The sequence below is a fragment of the Sminthopsis crassicaudata genome, chromosome 2 (genome assembly GCF_048593235.1).
Source record: "Sminthopsis crassicaudata isolate SCR6 chromosome 2, ASM4859323v1, whole genome shotgun sequence".
NCBI classification, from domain to species: Eukaryota; Metazoa; Chordata; class Mammalia; order Dasyuromorphia; family Dasyuridae; genus Sminthopsis; species Sminthopsis crassicaudata.
Window position 1 is genome coordinate 622,487,745 of NC_133618.1, and position 7,990 is coordinate 622,495,734.

The 7,990-nt window shown below is 34.1% G+C and overlaps 1 pseudogene; it reads right to left on the reverse strand.

Annotated features, from left to right (window-relative positions):
* Positions 1-5,213: 5,213 nt before the first annotated feature.
* LOC141553780 (large ribosomal subunit protein eL6-like) lies at positions 5,214-6,039 on the reverse strand (annotated as a pseudogene).
* Between the last annotated feature and the right edge of the window lie 1,951 nt (positions 6,040-7,990).

Sequence of the window (7,990 nt, forward strand, 5' to 3'; positions counted from 1 at the left end):
TATAAAATATTTGGAAGTCTATCTGCCAACAATAAGTCAGGAATTATATAAACACAATTACAAAACACTTTCCAAACAAATGAATTCAGATCTAATCAACTGGAAAAATATCAAGTGCTCATGGATAGGTCAAGTTAATACAATAAAAAATGACAATACTGCTTAAATTAATCTATTTATTCAGTGCCATACCAATTAAACTCTCTCTGAAATTACTGAACTAGAAAAAGTAATAAAGTTCATCTGGAAGAACAAAAGGTCAAAAATTTCAAGGGAATTAATGGAAAAATGCAAATGAAGGTGATCTTGCTGTACCAGACCTAAAACTGTATTATAAAGCAGTGATCATCAAAACTATTAGGTACCAGCTAAGAAATAGAGTAGTTGATTAGTGGAATAGGTTAGGTTCATAGGACAAAATAATCAATGACTATAGTAATTTAGTAAAACCTAAAGACCCAGATTTTGGAATAAGAACTACACAAATAAGATTTGACAAAAACTACTGAGAAAATTGGAAATTAGTAGAGCAGAAAGTAGGCATTGACACACACCTAACACCCTACACCAAGATAAGGTTGAAATGGGTTCATGATTCAGACATAAAGAGTGATATTACAAACAAATTAGAAGAGCAAAGGTTAGTTTACCTCTTAGGTTTGTGGAGAGGGAAGGGTTTTATGGTCAAAGAAGAATTGGAATATATTATTGAATACAAAAAGGATAATTTTGATTATATGTGGGCAAGATTAGAAGGGAAACAATAAACTTGGAAAAACCTTTTTATATTCCAGGGTTCTTATAAAGACCTCACTTCTAAAATATATAGAGAATTGACTCAAATTTATAAGAATTCAAGCCATTCTCCAATTGATAAATGGTCAAAGGATATAAACAAACAATTTTCAGATGAAGAAATTAAAACCATTTCTAGTCATAAAAATGTAGTGCTCTAAACTAAATAAAATACTGCAAATAGAAACTGATGAGTACAAAGTAGGTCAGTGCCTCCTGATTACTGAAAGTTTAGTTTAAGATTTCATTAAATATGCTGGCTACCATATAGTACTGTTGACTCATACTGAGCTTACTATTCACTAAAATCCTCATATCTTTTTCAGACAAAGTATAATGTAATCATAAGTTTTCCTCCTGATATTGACCTCAGATAAAACATTTTACACTTGGATTCAACAAATGTGATGTACTATATGAAACATCAGTAGATTTGAAAAAAAAATTCTTTGGACTGAATTTTTACCTGGGTTTTTGATCCCATAAAGAGAATACCTGATACTGTTAGTCAATTGAACACTGGAAAAATGATTTGGATTTATATGGAAAGTATAATGCCATTTAAAATGCAAGAGAGAGAAAGGGTAAGGGTATAACAAAGGACTTGAATCAGTCTTTGCTAACATCTTGGTTTTACATTATTTGCTATATGATGACAACATGTGTGTGTTATATTATAGCAATATGCATTAATAGTTTTGGTGTATGATAAATATAATAGATTCCCAAGAAAGTACAATTTAAGATTAACTTAGTTCAAACATGTTAAATAGAGCTTTTGTCTCAGTAAATCTTAGTGGAACTATTTATTCCAACGATAAAATATTCAAAGAACACCAGATCCTGATCAAAATTTTGATTTAAATTGTGTCCATGTGATGAATGTTAGTAGAACAAAAGCTCCTATTACTCTGGATAGTGTGGACTTTCTGGTACAAAGGGTAATTAAAAGAAAATAAACAGCAAACATCTCCCCAGTGCACTTCCTAGGATAATAAGATTACACAGAAGCAAAGGAATGGAGGAAACTAACTGGGGGAGAATTGGAAACCATTCATAGACAGTATCCAATGCATGAAATCAACATGAAGATGAAAAGTGGTACATATTATGGTAACATTAAGACTAATATAGTGACTGATGTAGTTATCATTAATTGAAGGATGTAATATTAAGATACTATTTGGGCAGATATTATAAGCAATGTTTTTCTAGTAAATGTTTAACAATCAGGTCTCCAAAAATGATTGTTTACTATGTACTTGGATAAATGAATTTACTTGGTCTTTTGTATAATTAGCAGATGATGATTATAATGATGATGATGATGATTGTATTTATCTTGAGGTTTGCTGAGGACTTTACATTAAGTATAATCCAAACTCTGTAACACTCTGAAATTCAAAGGGAGAAAAAAACAAAGGAAGATTCATGAATGGAGAATATAACACTTGAGCTGATTCTCAAGGTATGGATTAGGTGTCAACAGAGAGAAAGACCTAAGGGAAGGAAAGTCATCCCAAGTATGGAATGATCTAAGCAAAGGCCTGGAAGTAGTCAGCCTGGGATATGTTTGGGCAATAGGAAATAATTCAGGTTAGCTAAAGAGATTATGAATGAGAATATATGAAAAACAGTAGTATAATAAGCTGGAAATGTTAGCTGATGTCACATTACAAATTATGAAAAAAGAATTCAGACTTTAATTTGTAGATATTTGGAAGATGAAGAGTTTTAATCAATAGAGTGATATGATCATAGTTGTACATTAGGGAAGTAGTAAGACATATCTAATGGTACCACCAATTAGTATGTGTTACTTCTGAGAAGGATGATGGTATAGTGTAAGATAAATCTGAGGTACTCGATGCTAGAGGAAGGGAGACTAGTTAAGAAGTCATTGCAATAGTTGAGGAGAATTTTAATGAGAGCTACTAGGTTGGCAGAAAGAATAAGAAGAGCACAAATCTGAGAGATTTTGAATTAGAAGTTCAATTCAATAGTTTGATTCAATATAATGAACATTTATAAGCTCCTACTAAGCACAAGTAATAAGGATTTGGCAATTAATTTGTGTATGTAAGAAGGAAATGGAAAAGTTAAGGCAATTTTGACATTGTAAGGGAGACACACATAAGAAGAATTGATGTGGCAAAAGGATATAAAAAAGAAGTGAGCTTCAGAAACAATGATAGATTACCATTATCAAGCCTGAGATAACTGTGAGACTCAATATCTTCATTAAATGTTCAATAGGTATGAAGTTTGTGTGAAGATTTAGTGGGAGATAGAGGTACAGAACTTGCCTGACGACACACCAGAAGCTACCACAGCACATCCTTATCTTATGGCTAAAAATGTATTTTTTTGTATTTTTTTTGCTTCCAAACTGGAAAACATCCAACTTTGCTAATATTATTGCCAGATTTCACATTTGATCTAAGAACATGTAAATTTGCTTTAGCATCCTTGTGACCAATGTTTTGCTTAAGATTTAAAAATTTCAAAAATGCTTCTTTTGTTGTAATTTTGATTGGCATTTCATTAAACATTTCCAGACCCTTAATCAACACACTTTATGTAGCCCTGTGTTTTAATACAGAAACACTGGGAAAATGAACAGCTGATATAAGCTATTGATGGATTTATCTAGACAGAGCTCAGAAGAGAGGCATGGTCAGTGGCCCCAGTGGAGCAGAGTTTCTCCCATAGAAAGTAGCTGGTAAATGTATAAGCAATGCACAAAAGCAGTCTCTGAAAGACACATGTAGATTTATGGAACATTTAAGACTGCAAAACCCCATAAAATAAAATCCAAAAAAGCTTCTTGGGTAAGGCAAAGGGGACTTGCCATCAGAGGCAACTTGTCAGGCAGTTATAATTTATTAATGTCTCTTCTCTATTCATCCCCTTTACAAATCTTAACTGTCCTGAGATGTGTCTTTCATCCCCTCCAACCCCCTACATATTCTAACCAAAAACTGGGTATACAAGTGTGGGCCTCAGAGAATCCAATAAAGAGAGTCCAAGTGGAAAAATATGGAGAAATTTTAAAAAAAATTAAATTTCAGGAGAAAATCTGATTCTCCAACCCCCTTTTCTGACAGAGTGATTGCAACTAAGTTTGAATTGGGCAGATGGAGAAAGTAGTCTGGAATATTTTAACCTAGTTTAGACAAGATGACTGGGACTTAATCCTTGGAAGCCTTTGATAATCATCCTTCAGTGTGATTTGTTATTCTTTCGAATGACAAGGATAGCTATGGGGTAAGCTTCTCTACTCTATAGCTATCTTTAAGATATTTTGAAAGAAAAGGGGTCTTTTGACCTTTTTAAATTATACAACATTGAATTCAACTCAAGGAAAAAATAGTGGCAGAGTAATAGAGAGAAATACACCTTTTTGTATCCATTTTACATTCAAGAAATCATCTTTGGGTAGATTTCTGGTAAGTATGCTTCCTGTAATACTCTAGACCCCAGCAGACCTGAGCTTAATCAGAGGAAGATGAGGACTATGATGGAGAGGAAATTCAGTGGCAGAGCCATAGAGTGATGCACTTAGAATCAAGATTAGTTTAAATTCCTTGCCAAATACCTGCGTGACTGTTGGCAATTTATTTAACCTATTTTAGCTTCAATGTCTTTATCTGTATGATGGGAACAATTCTATCACCTGCTGGAACTCTATCTTCCCAGAAATCAGCAGGAGTCAGGACCACTAAAGGTCTTTATTCTAGATCTTTACCATCGCCTCCAACGCCAGGTCACGAGTGCAAGTGAGCGTGAGTTCCACCACCCAAGTTGTTCTTACTCCTCCCACACAAGTCACTTCCCCCTCTTTGTCCCACCAATCAAGTCAGCACAGAACAGCTGGGGAGGGTCAACCTTCAAACAAGTTAATAGGGAACCGTCCAATTGGCAATTAGTCTCACATGCTTCATTATCCAAGTGCATTGCTCAGTTCTAGCCCTTTACAATCACCTACTTCACTAGGGTTTTTGCAAAGATCAAAGAAACATAATATATGCAAAATACTATATCAGTGTTACCTATTATTATTAAAGGAGGTAGAAAATGTGTATTAGAGGAGACAATGTCAATTTGTATTGACAGAGTATGTGTAGGTGGCTCTGTCAACTATTGACTGTATAACAAGAGGCAAATCATTTAATCTACGTGGATTTCCATTTCTTTATTTTTAAAAGAACTTGATATCATCTAAATCACTTTTCAATACTAAATCTATCCCATTATCATCTAGCTACTTATGTTATCCTGCAGAGGTGAGAGGGGAAAAGTGAACAGGTCACAGAGTAACCATATTTTACCTTGGCAATCATCATCATTCTTTTTTGGTTTTCTTTTGTCTTTGTTAATTATTCCAAATATTTTAAAAAGAGCTCCCTGCTGGACATTTAAAACACCAGTTTGTTAAGATAAACTCCATTGGAGAGAGAATACAGAACACAGGAACTGATGGAGAGGAGCAAGTTTCTTGATTTGGGGCAGGATTGAGAGTCTACTGTTTTCTGATCAGCCATGTGCTGCTCAGTTATCTCATATTTTTCTTTTTCTATCAAAAATCTCTCCTTCTTGGTGTTGAGGTTTTCAGAGTCCCTTCTTCTTGAAGTAGGCATTAACAAGATGATTTGGAATTTTTACACTGGAAAGGTTAACCCTGGTAGAAGTAACAATGACAAATTTCTGATGGGTCCTTCTCAAGGAACACGCTCCAGTCACCAGTAGTAAGCCACTAGTCAATCGCTTCAGGAAAACCACTCACTTTCCCCTATGGGAGCCAGTGAACATGATCAAAAACATGATTCAGATGATGATAGATGGAAGTCTCCTCACATGTGGGCTAAAGGCCTTTTTGCCATGACTTGGCAGCTTTCTAGGCACATCCCTAAGGTGTAAAACCCAGGCTTTTTGTTTATCTTTACCACAAGGCTTTCTCCATTCATATCAGCACCAACTGGCTGCTTTGAGATAGTAGCAGGCAAAGACTCTCTCTCCTTTTTTTGAATCCAGGTTTTTGGGGCAGCATATTTCTGCTTGTACATAGCTCACCAGGAATGCATTACAGTGTGGAATATTTATTGATCCCTCAGGCCAGAACTGGGTTCCAATCACCATGCTTTTGAGGCTTTTTCATCATCTTTAAGGCATATCTATCTTTATCTACTTTCCCTTTCTGATTTCTTTTTCCTTTGGTTCCTTTTGAGATTTTTTTTTATCCATTATCTTGAGATACAGGAAAGAATAACTACCATCACTGATTAATTATTATTATTAATTAATTATTATTAAATTGTTTGTATATATGCATGTATATTAGTTGGTGCTAACAAAAAGAAAAAAAAAAACAGAGTATTCATTATACTAGAAGTAGATTGATGCTTCTCAATAGGATATGGTCATTGATATTGGTACCTCTAACCTTGAAAGTTGTAGTAGGACCAGAAATGGCACAAGAATTCATGGATGATGACAAACGAGTATTTTGGGGGTAGGTTGGGAGACAGATACATGTTGGGAGTTGCCCCTCAACCAAGATGACAGAACTACCTAGTCAAATTTTAATATGATGATGATAAGTCTAAGGAATTTTGACCAGTCATTATATGGTTGGGCACAGAGTACCTTATATTGATAATTCTGGGTTCTGTAACATGACCATCCTTTATGTTTATGTGTTTCATATATTATTATCTCTTTATTTCAACTGTCTGTGAGAGGCCTTTTAAACTCTAGTTCTCAATTCATTTTCTTTCTTTCTTTCCTTCCTTCCTTCCTTTTTTCCTTCCTTCCTTCTTTCCTTCATTCTTTCCTTCCTTCCTTCTTTTCTTTTCTTTTTCTTTGAACCCAGGAGTAAATCAGGGCAACTCCATTGACGCAGGCTACTTGAATTTCAGCAAGCTATTTAACATAGTCTCTCATGATATCTTTGTGAATAATATGGAGAGATATAGACTGGATGGAAGTATTGTCAGGTGAATTTGAAATTTATTGACCAGAGCCAATGTACACTGATGAACCAATGTTATTCTGATGGGAGATTCCTAGTGGAATACTAAGCCTTGGTCCTATTAAAAATGTATTAAATATGCTTCTCAGGACCCTGGATAGAAAAATAGATAGCACAAATACCCATAATTACAAACTAGACAAAACTGGGAAGGATTGCTAATTCATGAAATGATATAATTGGTACTCCAAGTAGATCTCAATATGTTCATTATAAGAAAAGGAAAGTTAATATAAATTGAGGTAAATTGTTGTACTTGCATTAAAACAAAACAAAACAAAACAAAAACATGTAAAAGTGCAGAATGGAAGAGATGGAGCCTTTTGTGTTCAAAACAAATAAACATTTCAGTAAGTACAATGGACTTTCAAGCTCAGTGTAAAACATCTACATATAAAACATCTCCAGAAAGAATGTGATTTTAAGTCATATTATCTGATACCTTGCAGCATTTTTTCCTTGAAATTATAGTAATAGAGTTCTGCATCAATGTTCTTTGAGGTTTTCCTTGTGGGATCTTTTTCCAAAGGTGATCAATGAATTCTTTAAATGAGTATTTCCCTAATTTGAGAATATTGGGGCAGTTTTCCTTAATGATCTCTTGAAGACTACAAGCCACGCTCCTTTTTTGGTCATGACCTTCAGGTAAGCCAATAATTTTAAGCTGTTTTTTTTTTAATCTGTTTTACAGGTTGACTGTTTTTCCAATGAGGTATTTCATACTTTATTTCATTTTTTCATTCTTTTTAGTTTGTTGGAAAGATTCTTGCTGTATCATAGAGTTATTAGCTTCCATTTGCACCCCTTGTAGTTTTTCTTCAGGTAGGTTTTGTATCTTTTTTCCCATTTGGTTAATTCTACTTTGAAGGTGTTTTTTCCTTCAGTGGATTTTTTTTTTTTTTTAATTTGTCTAATTGTCATTTTAAAGAGTTGTTTTCTTCATTTTCTTTCCTTCCTTTTCCAAAATGTTGACTCTCTCTTGCATACCTCTCATTTCTTTTCTCTTTTTTTTCCTACCTCTCTTATTTGCCTTTTAACGTCTTTTATGATCACTTCCAAGAAATCACTTTGGGGTTAAGACTTAAGAATTCATATCACTCCTTGAGATTTCCTCTCTGGACATTTTGTCCTCATCTCAGTTGGTGTTTTGGTCTTTTCTGTAAC